The 17,881-nt window shown below is 42.7% G+C and overlaps 1 non-coding gene across 1 annotated transcript; it reads right to left on the bottom strand.

Moving 5' to 3' along the window:
- Window positions 1-17,489: 17,489 nt before the first annotated feature.
- LOC130044536 (U6 spliceosomal RNA) lies at window positions 17,490-17,592 on the bottom strand. The gene has a single exon (XR_008795404.1). It is a non-coding gene; the product is annotated as a U6 spliceosomal RNA (small nuclear RNA).
- Window positions 17,593-17,881: the final 289 nt, after the last annotated feature.

Below are 17,881 nucleotides of genomic sequence, written 5' to 3'. Positions count from 1 at the left end.
TCCTCCCAGGATGGGAGAAGCATGCTGAAAGTAGACTATAGATGGAATATGATTGCCACTCAATGCCTCTTTTGAAAACCACAGCACCCAAAAGGAGAGATAGAACAAAAGGGAATGCCCTGCCACAGAGTCAGGGTGGAATGGGGGGAATGGGGGGAGGGAGGGATACTGGGACCCGTGGTGGTGGAAAATGGGTACTGGTGGAGGGATGGGTACTTGATCATTGTATAAGTGAAACCCAAGCACAAAAATTTGTAAGTCTACAACTGTACCTCATGGTGTTTCACTAATAAAAATTAAAAAAAAGTGAAAAAAAGTGGAGTGGTGCGTGAAGGCCTTTCTACACCCATGGAAATAATTGCGTTTCTAGTCACTGAAATAATTGAGATTTAAACATATATGAGCTACAATAAACAGTTATCCCACTTTTTTGTACAAAAGGGCTTTTCTTTAGTGTGGGTCATAATTATGCTGAATAAAAGATGAGCAGTGGGTGAAATCTCCTGCAACATAATCAGTAGTTGGATTGCACCCTCTTCTTCCTGACATTGCTACCATGACCAGAAAATTCTTTGTCCCGAATCCATATGTCTGTCCACACCCATCTAAACACTGGGTAGCCCATGTTGGATGTTTATATTCTGAATTCTCCCCCCGCCCCATAAACTCCAATATCAGAATTGTATTCCTAATTCTGCCTATTTGTAACCTCACTTAAGGATGTCTCAGGATCATTAGACTCAACATGACCCAAATTACCTTGTGTAGTTTGGCTCCTAATGACTGTTTCATAACTGTAGGTAGATCTTTTTTTTTCTTAATGAGTGAATTCCTAAAGCCATATGATTCAACACCTGAGATCATCTTATACACTTCCCCTTATGTCGAAGGGGAAGTGTATTTATAAAATTTCAAGTGTGTTATAGTAGCTGGCAAGTCATTATTTATCTCTTTCTCAGAAACTTTGTGTCCCTCTCTCTTTCTTTTTAACACTTAGGGCAGCCATGCCCAGATACAAATGCCTGACCCTGACATGACAGCACAACCTGAAGCAGGGACTGTCTATCCAGACTTCATCAGCTCATCACTGAAGCAAGCAATAAGCAAGTGAAATGAAAGGGAAGCCACGCTGGATGTCCAGAAAGAGCAAAGGAGTGCCCAGTTAGTTTGGAGCCAGATCCACTAGTTCTTTATATTATTTCTCCTGACACTCAATTTTCTCCTTATACCCCCTTTTATGGGCTGGAGCGATAGTACAGTGGGTAGGGCATTTGCCTTGCATGCGGCCGACCCGGGTTTGATTCCTCCGTCTCTCAGAGAGCCTGGCAAGTACTGAGAGTATCCCGCCCGCACAGCAGAGCCTGGTAAGCTCCCTGTGGCATATTTGATATGCCGAAAACAGTAACAACAAGTTTCACAATGGAGCAAATTGATGAACAATGGGATGACAGTGCTACAGTGCTACCCACTTTTATGCAACAACTCCAAACCCAATACAACTACTTACACCTCAATGTTAGAATTTCTGATCTTAATCAAATCTCAGAAACAGAGGCTGTGAATAAAAATATCAGTTATCTGTTGTAATTCATGACAACATATAGACACAGGGAGGCCTAGTTAAACTACTGAAGAAATAACTGCTAGCCTAACTATACACATAACAGTACTGCCTTAAGCACATGTCAGGTAAAAATAAGAAATTTAATGTAACTTTTTTGACCTGCATAAAATGATGTTATTATGAAAGTATGTCTAATTTAATGATGAAAAGTGATCCCAGGTGAAAGAGCTTCAGTGAAAGAAGAAATAAGGATCCAAGAGAGGTGTACCTGTGGATTAAAAAACAATGTCCATTATCTGTGTAAGGCATGAACAATATATGCATTGTGAAGTTATAATGAAATTACTATGAAAGCAGCCATAACACACTTATCGAGATGGGGCAAATTAATTGTCTAAAATATTTTAACTTGTTCAGGAGAATTAAAAGATCTGTTCTATTAAATATTAGTGATTTTAGCTTAGGCAATATTAACCAGAGTTATAGTACACATTTTCAAATTAGAAGAAATTTTTGTCTGTTAAAAATAAAAAGAAAAAATTAAAAGGGGCAGGAGATGTACCTCAGTGGTAGAGCCTTTGCCTTGCATGTATGAAGCCCTAGGTTTGATATCTGGTATTACCAAAATAAATTAAAAATAAGTTCAGCATGATAGTACAAGGTGCTTGCCTTGGCTTCACCCTATGGTTCCCTGGGCACCATATAGTCTTTGAGCACTGCCAGGAGTGATCCCTGAGTTCAGAGCCAGGATTAAGTCTTCAGCATCATCTGTGTGGCCCAAATCACCTGTACCCCCTCAAATTAAAAGTAACACCTAAATGACAACTGGGGAAGTATAATTTATAACATAAAAGGATATATTTAAAACCAAATAAATTGGGTATTACACTATATGAGTATGAGATGAGTGTTCAAGTTAGCAATGATCTTGACCCCAAATATTTTCAGAGGGATTTAATGGTTTCTTTTTGTTTCTGAGTCACACCCAATGGTGCTCGGGGCTTACCCCAGGCAGGGCTTGGGGTACCAGATGGAGTGCCAGGGATAGAATTCGGGTTGACTGCATGCAAGGAAAACATGTTACCCATGGTATTATTGCTCTGGCCCTGGGGATTTAATTTTCATCAGTGAATTAATATTTTCATTCAAAGCACAATGAATTACATGGCATTCTCTGCTACCAACGGCATTTGCCTTGCATGTGGCTGACACTGGTTTGATCACTGGCATTCCACATGGTCCCCTGAACACCCCCAAGAGTAATTCCTAATTGCAGAGCCAGGAGTAACCCCTGAGCATTGCCGAGTGTGACCCAAAAAGCAAAAACAAAAAAAAGTTATTCCCTGGGGTTCAATCCATACATACTGTTTTTATGTTTTCTGACATGCTACTCTTCCCACAGCTTAACACTGTCATACTGAATAACCAGCAAACTCCTGGATAATGGCCTTTGCCATAAAAATGTCATCTGTTTTCACAAGTTTCCCATGTGAGTTGGTGAGTTGTCTTCCTGTTCAAGGGTGTGTCTTCACCACCAGTGTCTTTCCTACCAGTGACGTTTCAAGGATACTGCATGTGGTAAAATGGGTTAAGGATGACTCAACCCTTGTTTACAAGTAAGCATAGTAGACATCTGATTAGAGAAGACTGGATGGGAGAACTGAACAATGATGGAATGAACTGGACCCTGGGTTGTTCTTCATCTAGTCTGCACATTATTCATCCTGTGAAAAAATTGAGGCTCAGGTTTCGGTGTGGGCCATGTTATGGCACTGAGAATCAAGACATGATGTGCGAGAAAGAGGGTCTCTACTTCAGCAATGTAGGTGTTCATGTGTAGGTAAATTTGTGTCTACATTAAAGATTTTGTACCTGAAGGAGGACAGGGCTTCTCTTCAGTATAAATTCTCCGATGTTGAATAAGATGATTCTTTCAGAGTGACTTGCCCCAGTGCTTATTTGTAAAAGATCATTCCCTAATAGTTCTCACAAGTAGAGTGAGGTTTGCCCATGTGTGAAAAATCTATCCATATTGTGTATACTTTATGGTTTCTCTCCATTATGAAGTCTTTTATAATTTACATTTTTAATGTAATTTACAAAATTTACAAAATTTACAAAATTACATTTTCTCCCCCATTCATTAAAGTCCGGTTTTCCCCCAGTGTGTACTTTGCAAGTAAAGGAAGGATGGTCACAAAAAGCTTTTCCAAGTTCTTTGTGTTCAATATGTTTTCTTATGTGAGTCCTATGATTCAAGATAAAAATCAGAATGATGGGTGACCATCTATCTAAACTTACTGTATTGGTAGGACTTCTTCCAGCATGTATCCACAGAAGGAAGAGCTTTATAAAATATAGACAAGGTTTCCTGTATTCTTTGTACAGTTTATTTATACTGGATAAAATCAGAGTGCCTGTGAAGGCATTTCCATTATTCACTACCTCCAGAGGCTTCTCATACAATGTGAACATGCTGGTTTTTTGTGACATGTGATCTGGAGGAAGACCTCTTTCATACAGTTTCTCCCTAGTGTGAAGACCATATTTTAAGGGAGGTGTGCTCTCTCCAGAAAGGTTTTCTCATACTCATTGCATTCACAGAGCTTCACTCGCGGATGACTCCACTGATCTTGAAGAAGAAATAAATTGGCTTGGGGACCTGATGTAGTAGACAGAGCTGGCAAGAAGTATAGAATGGGTGTGTATAAATCAGGTAGATCCTATTAGTGTCACCACATAATAGATGGCAGCCAGGACTAGGGTGTTGGTGATAGGTAAAGGTAAAGGTAAAGGCCCTCCCGTTGATCGTCGATTTGCTCGAGCGGGCCCAGTAACGTCTCCATTGGAGACTTTGTTGTTACTGTGTCTGGCATATCGAATACTCTTGGTAGCTTGTCGGGCTCTCCGAGAGGGGCGGAGGAATCGAACTCGGGTCGGCCATGTTGGCCGCTTGTAAGGCAAACGCCCTACCCGCTGTGCTATCGCTCCATCCCATTGGTGATAGAACTAATTGAATTGATGGAAATGGATTCAAGAGGTAAGATGTAAAGTAAATAGGACTTGGGGACGGCTAGTTTTGGATTTGATGGTGGTGACAGAGGTGTTGAACTGTTGTTTGTGGTTGTTTCCTTCCTTTTCAACTTCATGGACAGCATTGTCATTCACTACAGTTGGGAAGGTAGAAGGAATGGGTAAAATCAAGAGTTCCATTTAAGGCAAGATGAGTGCCTTTAAGTGCTTTGAAGTCTTAGGTGCCTTTGAGAAATTCCCAGAGAGACAAGGGATTGAGGAAAAGTATAATTCTGGAAGACATTTAAAGAAGCTAAAGAGAGGTTGGATAAGAAATATGCATCCAGCTGCACAGCAAGGGAGACTCTTACCATGGCTCTCTTGCAGCACCACTCAACACAGTGACGGCTTCAGGTGCCCTCAGTAGTACCCATGTATAACAGACACTGCTGACAGATGCCTATAAGTTTGACAGTACAGGACAGGGCAGGCAGGAGGACATGTGGTAAGGACTGCTTCTCGGTATCTGACAAACAGAACAATGCATGGACACGTGAATAAGCAGATGGATAAAGATGAAGAAATGATGGGATTCAGAGTCCAAGGAGATATTATTGACAGAGGAATAAAGATTCTTTTCATCTGAGCCCAGAAAGAAACATACAATATTGCCATTATTATTTGTGATTAATGTTATTGCATATACAATACCAGTAAATATAACTTGTTCTAAGCCACTGTCCTATGCAGTTCTACATACCACCGAATTACATCCCCAAATAATTCTTTTTTAAAATTTTTCCCCATTTTTTATAATTTTATTTATTGAATCACCGTGAGAGCAGTTACAAAGCTTTCGGGTCTAAGTCTCGGTAATACAATGAAATACCTGTACCTTCACCAGTGCCCATTTTCCATCACCCAAAACCCCAGTATGCCCCCATCCCACACCCTCCCCCTACCTGTGGAACATATGATTTCCACATTATTCTCTCTCTACTTTGATCACATTCAATATTTTGACACCAGACCCACCATTATTATTTGAGATTTTACCCCAACACTCAGATCTGCTGAAAAGGCAACAGTAGACAATTTGTTTTCTATTGCTGGTTATGAATAACATATGATGTCGCGTGGCTGCAGTAGTGGCCACGCAAATTTTGAAATTCCGAAATTTTAACACTTAAATCTGGAAGGATTTCTGCCAAAACCTGCTGAGTTCCAAGATTTGTTCCTGAGTCTCTGGGATCATGGCCGTTAAGCAGCTTGATCAGGAGCCAGAGAGGCTGTTTGTGTGCAATGACTTGGGATCTCGTTGGGGTGGGGAGGACAGGACTGGATCCACCCCCATCCCGTGAGGCCCAACATGTCTTATCACTGCGGGCCCAGGCCTGACTGTCCAGTGGCCTCTGGAGGATGACGGCCACTAAGCCTCCAGGGGGAAGCAGGCGGAGGAACAGCACCCTTTCCCCCCTGGGGTGGCCTGGCAACAGTAACCTACTGCGTGGTCCAGACGCAATTCTGCCAAAAGCCCCTGGGTTTTGAGATTTGTTTCTGAGTCTCTGGGATCATGGCCGTTAAGCAGCTTGATCAGGAGCTAGAGAGGCTGTTCGTGGGCGATGACTTGGGGTCTCATTGGGACGGGGAGGACAGGACCGGCTCCACCGCAATCCGGTGAGGCCCAACAAGTTTCGTAACTGTGGGCCCAAGCCTGACTGTCCAATGGCCTCTGGAGGATAACCACCGAACCGCCAAGGGGGAGCAGGCGAAGTGACAACACCCTTTCCCCCCTGGGGTGGCCCGGTGACAGTAACCTACTGCGGGGTCTGGACGCATTTCTGCCAAAAGCCACTGGGTTTTGAGATTTGTTTCTGAGTCTCTGGGATCATGGCTGTTAAGCAGCTTGATCAGGAGCTAGAGAGGCCGTTTGTGCGCGATGACTTGGAGTCTCGTTGGGGTGGGGAGGACAGAACTGGCTCCAACCCCATCCCGTGAGGCCCTGAGTGTCTCATCACTGCGGACCCAAATCTGACCATCCAGTGGCCTCTGGAGGATGGCGGCCACGGGGCCACCAGGGGGAACAGGCCAAGGCATGAAACCTATTGCCACCTGGGTTGGCCCAGCACCGGTAACTTACTGCAGGGACCAGACACATTTCTGCCAAAAGCCGCTGGGTTTCAAGATTTGTTTTTGAGTCTCTGGGATCATGGCCATTAAGCAGTTCAATCAGGAACCAGAGAGGCCATGTCTCCAATTATATAGCTGAGCCAGAGGTGGTTTGTGGGTGTGTTTCCCACATACCTAACTTTTGGCCGTTTACTTTCTTGGTAAACTTTGCCCCAAGTTTTTGGGGTCTGGCCAAAGGCACAGCAGCAATTTTGGGGTATCTGGAAGTCTGAAGGTGCCATCAGGCTGCTGATGCACTCGCCTCACAGGTACAGATTGACCTGCTGGCAGCACCATACCCCCTTCAAATAATTCAATGATATAGAAACAGTTATGGTTAGGGGCCAGAGACACAGGACATTGGTTAGGGTGCTTGCCTTGCCTTGGTCAACCTGAGTTTGATAACTCATATCCTATATGGTCCTCAAGCCCTGCCAGGAGTAATTCCTCAGTAATGAGCCAGGAATAACGCCTGAGCATTTCTGGTTGTGGCCTGAAAAACAAGCATCTCCCACCATCATTTAACTCTTATAAATGATTTGTAATCATTTTTATAAATATATGCAAGGTGTCACAAACTCTTACTGGTTTACCAAACCTCTTCCTGGGAACATGGCCAAACCATTTTCTAGTTCTGCAAATTCAGGGCCAACTGTCTTTAATGGAATATAAAAGGAGAAACAAAGGCAATGACGAGTAAGTGGGTATGATTTATTTTATTCCTTTCTCATTTCTCTGTTGCTAAACAGATGATGCAGAAAAGCCTTAAATTAAGACTCACGCTGACAACAGATGGTATCTTGTTCCCTGAATAACTGTGGGGCACAAAACTCCTCACTGACCAGTGTGAATCTTGGCATGAATAAGAATAATAAAAAATGTAAGAACAAAACCCTTCCAGTGTTGAGGTGCTGAACTTAAAGCTGCTCTGATAAAATGTCAATATTAATGTAATTCACGTTTTAGAGTACTGAGACCATGCAATAGTCTCAGGTTCACAAGGCTGGTGAAGTACAGAACATGGTGCTAAGCCCAAAGACAGGAAGCCTATAGCCTGGCTTTTATTTAATAGAACCCAGTAGAAGGAATGTAAGTAGGTGTGGAGACCTGTTAAAGGGGCTCAATGGACACTCAGGCCCCTGAGGAGGCCATAAGAAGCTTCCAAGTGGTGCCCCCTGGGAACAGTGACCCATCTCTTCTCGGTTTTGAAACTCACCTGCACAGGAACTTTAGGAGACACCTCTCTTCTCTGTGCTCAGATCTTGTTCATTCTCCAGCAGGTAAATATATTCTGGGTTTGGAATAGGATACCCTGATTAGGGATAAATATACAATGTTAATTATGGAAAAATTAATATACTAAATGTAAGGCTTTCAACGCAAAGATAAAATCTTGGAGTGTGGCTGTCCATGTTACAGGGTCAATAGGGAGGGTGAGTCCTGATAAGAAGGAAACCATGAAAGAGGGGCAAGAAGGAAGCAAGAAGAGAGGGAGAAAATAAAAAGAAAATGAAGAGGCCATCTCAGGACATTGCACAGGAGAGGCAGTTACAGTGAGAGGGAATTCCAGTTAGTCCAGCACATACAAACACGATCTGATCAGGCATTGGTCACCAGATAGCAGGAATAAGTAAGGGGTAGGGAAACATTTTACCTAAAACTCATTCCCCTTGACCTCCTTTCTACAGAATTCAACACAGTACACAAAAACCTTCACTTTGTACATTGTCACGGTACCCAGAAAAATAATACCCTTATTCTATAAGGTATTTCCTAATTAACTGAAATCAGTGTCTCAGCCTCCTTTAACAGACCTGGGGATGTCCAGTTTTGATAATGAATCAAATGGAACCAAATCTCTGGGAAGGAGAACAGAATAGGAATAACTCTAAAAGCTGTCTGAATGATTCAGATCCCAAATGAGGACTGAAATTGCTTGTCCAAACCAAATAATGCCTATATTTCTGACCTTTGTATGTTATTTTGGAAATTTCTGATGTTTCTTCTCTTTTGGGAGGCATGATTCTGGAGGGTACAGAGTAAAAGGGATCTGCACGAATCAAGGGACATCAACAGCTTCATGACAGAAATTAATTCTTGTGTCATGTAACTCACAAACAAGATGCTGTGTGAAAACCACATACACACACCACACACACACAAACCCCATACCAATCCAGTGTCTTAGGATGGAAGTAAGCTGAGTAGTGCCTGGAGAGCTAATGTGTAGGGAACTAGCTGGGCAAGGGGTAGACAATACTCCATTATTTGATCAGATACAAGTTAATATAAATCATATGAACAGCTCCAAAGAAAACCTTGGAGGGGCTGGAGACACAGTACAGGGGGTAGGGTGCTTATCTTGCATGAGGCAGACCTGGGTTTGATCCCCAGCACCTTAAATTGTCCCCCAAACTCGCCAGGAGTGATCCCTGAGTGCAAAGCCAGGAGCAAGCCCTGAGCACTGCCAATTGGCTGTAGCCCAAAAACCAAAACAACAAACGCTTGAGGACCAAGCTGGACATTGAGGGCTATCCATTTCATTTCATTGACATAGTAGATGTTGTATCTTAAATAAACGAGATTGAAATAAGCCAAAAATATCACATTGTTGGAGCCTGAGTGATAGTACAGCAGGTAGGCACTTGCCTTACACGCAGCTATCCTGGGTTCAATCCCCAGCATTCCATATGGTCCCCTGAGCACTGCCAGGAGTAATTCCTGAGTGCAGGGCCAGGAGTAACCCCTGAGCATCACCAGGCATGACCCAAAAAAGTCAAACAAAAAAACAACCAAACAAAAATATAACACTATCTTTGGGAAGCTTCTTTCCAAAGGGAAAAGCACTTGAAAAATCTATATCTCATAAGACAGGTTGAGATATTAAATGAGTATATTAGCAGAGTGCATGGAAAAAGGTCTGGCAGGGAATAAATGCTCAGGGGATGTTAGCTTGACTACTACAAAAAAAAGATTGTAAGTTAAAAATTAAAAAAAGCAACTTAATCTACATTTTTCATACTTAAGCTAATTTCTTTAGAAAGGGAATATTATTCCTTGTAAATGGTAAAATTAATTTCACAAATAGGTTAGCATCAAAACACAACAATGGGGGCTGGAGTACTAGTACAGCCTGTAAGCACTATCCTTGTACATAACCAACTGAATTAAATTTCTGGTGCCCCATATGGACCCCTGAGACCACCAGGAGTGATCCCTGAGCTCAGAGCCAGGAATAAGCCTGGACCACGGCCAGTAGTGGCCTAAAGACCCAAAAACCACTACCAAAACCCAACACTGCCCCCCCAAACCAAAAAACCCACAGCAATGAAAACAATGCTGCAAATTCTATCAAGTTATGTGACCTTCCCTGTATTATAATCATGGGATACTCATGTGAAGAAAAGCTTCTAAGTGATTGTTATTGTAATGATGCTGTGAGAGCTGCCTTATTCAGGTTGCTTACTTGGAGAATGGTCCCTCTTCTACAGCTTCCTTTAATAGATTATAGGGACATCTAACCCAATGAAGTTTGACCATTGTTTCTTTCTGTTGTGAATCTGAATTATGGACATCAGACTGATGTCAGTCTAAGTAATGGAGAAAAGATTGTAGGTTGGTAATTAAACCTAGGCTTAGATCTTGATTTCATTCTGATTGCTTTTCATGAGTATTGTTTGTTTTTGCCCCTCATGGTGTCTGAATGGACACAGGCAGGCCAGGAGAGAAGAGGTGGCATCAGAACACATCAGGAAGTGAAGGTATGAAGGAAAGTAGCAGCTCCAGGGGTCTTTTCATTCAGTCAGGCTTGGACTGAGAGAGTGAAATGAAGGAAGTGGATGTGGGCCAATGGGAGGGAGCTGTGCCTTACCAAGTGAGACCAGGAGCCCACAGATCTCCAGCATTATTTCCCGATACAGGTTTTTCTGGGATGTGTCCATTTCTCCCCACTCCTCCCAATCGAAGGTTGTGGCCAAGTACCTAAAGGTCTTGGACACCTGGAAAGTCAAATGGAAACAGCTGCATTAACACCGGGACTGCTGTATGAGAGTCCGTTTTTGGTCACAACTGAAGGTGCTATCAGATCTATATGGCCTGAATCACCAACCACATTTAGTGTGCTGAGCTCTGTGCTGTGCTCAGTCTGGAGACATGGGATACCCTAAGACATAAAGCAATTGTGTCAGAGAGAAAACACTGTTAATAGAAAAAGTCATTGGAAAGGGTCAGGACAAGTGCACAGGCTCTGTAAGATGAAGGGCTCCGTGTTCGAGTTAAGAAGCAGTGACCAAGATTCCAGTAGTAACAGGAGCTGTACCGGAGTCTTGCTATTGGCACATTGTGCCCATGGGCACCCCACTGAGGGGTTCCACACCATGTTACAGTGTGGGAGTTCCAGTTTTGAACTCAGATTCTCAAATTTTTCATCTCTAGAAATCAAACTTGGCCAACCAAACATATGACCTGGAGAAAATAATTTCCTTGAGCCTCAACTTCTCCATATAAACAATAGTCCATCCAATTGTAAAAAATGCTGAGAAAATGTCTGGTTTTATTTGTTTTTGAGGCGGCCTCCAAAAGAGGGCTCAGAAGTCCTCTAGAATAGTCTTGGTAGTATTCACACTGGTTCTGTGGACCTGAGAGTTCAGTGCGTGGGCCCACTAGCAATGGGTTAGTGCTACTCTAACCCAGTGGTGCTGGGAGCCAGGGCTTTATAAATTTGTCTTTGACCACCTATCCGCCATCAATAGTGTAATTCTAGTTAATATGTAAACTCTCAGAACTGTCAAACCACATTGCTGCCAGAATAACTTTTTATCATCTCAAGTAAAATGCATGTTTGTCTTTAAAAAGTACCTTTAATCTTCAGACTTCATTCATTTCCAAAGCGACTTAGCTCAGCACCTTTCCACTCATGTGACATTATTTCTTTCATGTATTCACAACAGTTTGAGTCTCTTGTCTGAATTACTTTCTGGGTTTCTGTGACCTAATTTGTTGTTTTAACCCTCATTCATTAAAATACAGCTGTATCATTTACAAAAGTTGATAAATGCCTAATTAACATTTTTTTTCTTTTAGGCTGGAGCAATAGCACAGCAGTAGGGCGTCTGCCTTGCACGCAGCCAACATGGCCTACCCGAGTTCGATTCCTCCGCCCCTCTCAGAGAACCCGGCAAACTACCGAGAGTATCTCGGCTGCACGGCAGAGCCTGGCAAGCTACCCGTGATGTATTCGATATGCCAAACACAGTAACAACAAAGTCTCCAATGGAGACGTTACTGGGCCCGCTCAAGCAAAACGATGAACAGCGGGAGAACAGTGACTGTGACATAGTTTTTTGGTCACACCCAGTGATGCTCAGGAGTTTCTCCTGGTTCTGCACTCAGGAATTACTCTTGTTGGTGCTTGTGGGATCATATGTGGTGCTGGGGACTGAAACTGGGCCGGGCACATGCAAGATAAGTGCCTTAATCACTGTACTATCTCTCCAGTCCCAAGACTATTTTCCCACCCTGCTTTACATTTCTTCCTTCTAAATTATCTCCAGTTTCCTAGCAACCACTGATTTTACTTTGTAGTTTTATTTATGAATGTCACATGATTGAAATAATAACATTTGCCTTTTTAGGCTGATTTATTTGACTCAGCACTTGATTCAGATGATTCTTCCGTGTGCTTTGTGCTTTGAGAGCTTGTTTCTTTAAGTCACTGAATTCCATAGTATGTATGTACCACAGTTTTTGTTTATTTCCTGTTAACATACAGAATGGCATTTTGATTGCTTTCAGATTGGTGAAATAAATTTTTACCTCATTAGGTCAAAACATAGGAGCATGACTGCTGGATCATACAGTAACACTATGTTTAATTTTTAAAGAAATTGCCCAACAGTATCACAAGTGACTGTATTAGTCTGCTGAGGCTGCTATAACAGAATATCACAGACCAAAAAGCAACAAATATGTAGGTATTCATATTTCTGAACAGGAATTCAAGATCCAAGATGCCATAACATTTTCTTGTTAAAAGCTCTCTATATTGATTTTAGATAGTCATTTAAAATTTTTTTGCTGCGTGTTTACACGGCTATCACTTTTGCATTTCCAGAAACAATCACTGAGATTTTCTGTTGCAACACATGCTCAGCAGGTTTTAAAAGTTTTGTTGATCTAATGGATATGTAGGACTAACTCATTAACATCTTAATTTGTAATTTCCCAATGATATATTATGCCTCGCATGGTTGTCCTTCATCTAGTGTTGACATCTAGATGAAGGACATCTAGATGAAGGACAACCATGCGAGCAAGCCGGGTTCCGCAAAGGCTTCAGCACCATCGACCATATCCACACAATAACCAAACTCATTGAGGTTTCTCGGGAGTTCAAGATGCCGCTCTGTTTAACGTTCTTTGATTTAAAGAAGGCCTCTGATTCTGTTGAGACGGAAGCGGTCATTGAAGCCCTAGCCAATCAGGGCATTCAAGCCCAATACATCAAGATCCTCCGTGAGCTGTATTGCGGATTCACTACCAGGATCTCACCATTCTACAAAGAAGTGATCGTTGATGTCAAGAGAGGGGTGAGGCAGGGTGATACCATTTCACCGAAACTCTTCAGTGCCACCCTCGAGAACATCATGCGGCGACTGGAATGGGAAGGAATGGGAGTGAAGATAGATGGTCGGCAATTACACCACCTCCGCTTTGCTGATGACATTGTTTTAATAACACCAAACATCGGCCAAGTGGCACAAATGCTGGCCGACTTTGACCGTGAGTGTGGAAAGGTCGGACTACAGCTGAATCTTACGAAGACAATGTTTATGAGAAACAGCCTCATTCCTGACGCCCCATTCGCTCTCAACGGAACGACCATCTCCGAATGCAACAGCTATGTGTACCTAGGTCGAGAAGTCAACATGACAAATGACCTGGCACCCGAACTGCGCAGGAGGAAGAGAGCGGCTTGGAACGCCTTCAAGAACGTCGAAGAAATAGCTAAGAGGACGAAGAACCTCCGGCTCCGGGCACATCTCTTTGATTCCACTGTTCTTCCTGCATTAACATATGCCTCAGAGACCTGGGCCCTATGCAAACAGGATGAGAACGCTATTCAGGTCTCCCAAAGAAGAATAGAAAGAGCTATGCTTGGAATATCACGTTTCACTCAAATGAGAGAAAAAATCCGGAGTTCCGACATCCGTCAACGATCAAGAATCAGGGACGCTGTCTCATTTGCCAAGGTGTCAAAAATCAGATGGGCTGGTCACGTAATGAGATTTAAAGACGACCGCTGGACTAGAGCTGTTACTGACTGGATTCCACGGGATGTCAAAAGACCGTGTGGCCGCCCACCTACCAGATGGTCAGACTTCTTCGTCAAGATCATGAACGATCGGTTTGAGGCTCTTCATGTTCCCAGAGCGAACAGATGCCATTGGGCTACACTAGCACACGACAGGGACAAATGGAGACATTACTGGCGCCCGCTCGAGCAAATCGACGACTAACGGGAAGTTAAGTGATTAAGTGATATTATGCCTATTTTCTTATTCTTATTTTCCCTGTGTTCAGCTCATTTCACCATTTTTTAGCTGAGTCATTTGTGTCCTTATTGGTAATACATTTTTACCTTTACTTCACATACTTGTGCTTTATTAGGGACATTCTTTATCACTTGAACATTTGTTATTAATATAGCTACTCCCATCCTCTTTTGATAGTGCTAGTGCGGATGTCTTTACCCCATAACTTTTAAAAATTTTTTAATTTTTATTAGTGAGACATCATGAGGTACAGTTGCAGACTTACAAATTTTTGTGCTTGGGTTTCAATTATACAATGATCAAATACCCATCCCTCCACCAGTGCCCATTTCCCACCACCACGGATCCCAGTATACCTCCCACCCCCCCATCCCCCCATCCCACTCTGCCTCTGTGGCAGGGCATTCCCTTTTGTTCTCGCTGTCTTATTGGGTTACCCCATAACTTTTTAATATTTTTACTAAGGTATCATTATTTATAGTTTCAAAATCATTTTATCTAATTTTGATATTATTTTTATTTTCCCTACAGCTCTATCTCCAAGACCTGAGGGCCCGAAAGAGTTAGTGGACTGTGCAATGAAAAAGTTGTTTTATACCTACAATATGCTGGAGCGATAGCACAGCGGTAGGGCGTTTGCCTTGCACGCAGCCAACATGGCCGACCTGGGTTCGATTCCTCCGCCCCTCTCGGAGAGCCTGGCAAGCTACCGAGAGTATCTCGCCTGCACGGCAGGGCCTGGCAAGCTCCCCGTGATGTATTCAATATGCCAGACACAGTAACAATAAAAGTCTCCAGTGGAGATGTTACTGGGCCCGCTCGAGCAAATCGACGATCAACGGGAGGGCCTTTATTATTATTTATTATTATACCTACAATGCTGCTGCTAATCCTTTCATTAATCCCTTCACTTATATGTCAAGAGCCCTCTATTATTATCCCTTGGCACATTCCTCCCTCCATCCCCTTAGCCTCTTAATTCCCATAAATATGATAAATAAAATATTTATAATGTTTTAGGATTGTTTCTATTAGGGATAATCCCTAATAACACCATGTATTTCCAGGTGTGTGTGTCATCACACACTCATACTCATGTAACTTCAAGCATTGTCTTTACATACCTGTCAGCCAGAAGCAGAAGTCAATTATCCATCACATCAATATAAATTTTACAAGAAATAGGGATAAAAGGGTAAGGAACAGAAAGGTACAAGAAGCCAAATCTAGAATGCAATAAATTCTAAGGGTCAAGTGACTAAGCAACTTCACCAAAGTAGCTCAAAATCTACTTGGTGGTGGTGGGGCTGGAGAGATAATACAGCAGGTAGAACATTTGCCTTGCATGCCACTGACCTGGGTTTGATCTCTGGTACCCCATATGGTTTCCCAAGCCTGGCAGGAAACCCTGAGCACAGATGGGCATCATCCCCAAATTAAAAAAATATACCAAAAGATGGTGAGTGGTCAAGGGATGTATGAGACATGCTTACTTTAGGTCATGGGCAAAAATTTGATTTTTTTCCCTTTTTTTTAAAAATAAATTTACTTATTGAATCACCGTGAGAGCAGTTACAAAGCTTTTGGGTTCAAGTCTCAGTTAAACAATGATGAAACACGCATCCCTTCACCAGTGCCCAAACAATGATAAAACACCCATCCCTTCACCAGTGCCCATTTTCCACTACCAAAAACCCCAATATACCCCCATCTTACGACCTCCCCCTATCTGTGGGGAAGATGATTTCCACATTACTCTCTCTCTCTACTTCGATTACATTCAATATTTCGACACCAGACCCACCATTATTATTTCGGATTTTACTCCAACACTCAGATCTGCCGAAAAGGCAATAGTAGACAATTTTTGACAATTTGGTTTCTACTGCTGATTATAAATAACATATGATGTTGCGCAGCTGCAGTAGTGGCTGCGCAAGTTTGGAATTCTGAAATTTTAACAATTAAATCTGGAGGGATTTCTGCCAAAACCTGCTGGGTTCCAAGATTGTCTCTGAGTCTCTGCGATCATGGCTGTTAAGCAGTTCGATCAGGAACCAGAGAGGCCTTGCCTCCAATTATATAGCTGAGCGGGAGGTGGTTTGTGGGTGTGTCTCCCACATACCTAACTTTTGGTGGTTTACTTTCTTGGTAAACTTTGCCCTAAGTTGTTGGGGTCTGGCCAAAGGCCAGACAATACCCCAGCAATTTTGGGGTATCTGGAAGTCTGAAAGTGCCATCAGGCTGCTGATGCACTCGTCTCACAGGTACAGACCGACCTGCTGGTGGCACCATACCCCAGAAAAATTTGATTCTTATTGAAATCTACCTTAAAGAATAAGCATATGTGGAAACAACTGAGAAAAACAGTGCCAACATTATTTTATTTTATGGTATTTTTCTTTTTGCAAGGGGTGGGGAGGCACACCCAGCAGTGCTCAGGGATTACTCTTGGCAGGACTCTGGAAATACGTGAGGTGCTGAGGATAGAACCCGCATGTAAAATACTATCTCTCTGCCCCTCTTTCATGATTTTTAAAAAATTTTTATTAGTGAGACACCATGAGGTACAGTTGTAGACTTACAAATTTTTGTGCTTGGGTTTCAATTATACAATGATCAAATACCCATCCCTCCACCACTGCCCATTTCCCATCACCACGGATCCTAATATCCCTCCCAACCCCCCATCCCCGCATCCTACCCTGCCTCTATTCTTTTATATTTTAATGTATCTTATTTTCTGTGATAAAGAGCCTGTGGATTTAAAAATGCACTGAGATTATGAATTAAATATAATGTATATATAATTATAAATAACTCACTGATGAATATGGAGATAGATGAATCAAGAATGGCCATGACACAGTAAATGATGGAAGTTTCACAGGGCTAACACAGTCCTTTCCAGTTAAATGTTTTGGTCTCAGGATATAAGCATGTACCAAAAGCATCAAGTTGTACACGTTGTGAAATTTATCCAGAGTCAATTATATCTCAATAAGCTGGGGTTTTTTTGTTTTGTTTTTTGGGCCACACCTGGTAATGCTCAGGGGTCGATGATGCTCAGGGGTTACTTGTGGCTCTGCACTAAGGAACCATTACTGGTGGTGTCAGGGGACCATATGGGAACCCAGGTAAACCCCATGCAAGGCAAATGCCCTACCCTCAGTACTATGGCTCTAGTCCCTCAATAAGATTTTTTTTTAATATCAGGGGGTGTCATCCTTGTGCAGGGGCCATGCTAATCTTCTCTGTATCATTCCAATTTTAGTATATATGCTGCTGAAGCGACCCTTGACGTATTCAATATGCCAAACACAGTAACAACAAGTCTCACGGTGGAGACGTTATTGGGCCCGCTCGAGCAAATCGCTGAACAATGGGAGGACTGTGACTGTGACCAATCAGGGGATGGAATCAGAGAGATAGTACAATGGGTAAGGTGTTTGCCTTGCACGCAGAAATGCATCACGACCCTGCAGTAGGTTACTGTCGCTGTGCCGCCCCTGGGGGGAAAGGGTCTTGTCCTTCCACCTGCTCCCCTTAGGCATCTCGGTGGCTGCCATCCTCCAGAGGCCAT

This window comes from Sorex fumeus, unplaced genomic scaffold (genome assembly GCF_029834395.1).
Source record: "Sorex fumeus unplaced genomic scaffold, SorFum_2.1 ptg000122l, whole genome shotgun sequence".
Classification (NCBI taxonomy): Eukaryota; Metazoa; Chordata; class Mammalia; order Eulipotyphla; family Soricidae; genus Sorex; species Sorex fumeus.
Note: the sequence above shows the minus strand (reverse complement) of the source record. Positions and strands in the feature narration are given on the sequence as shown.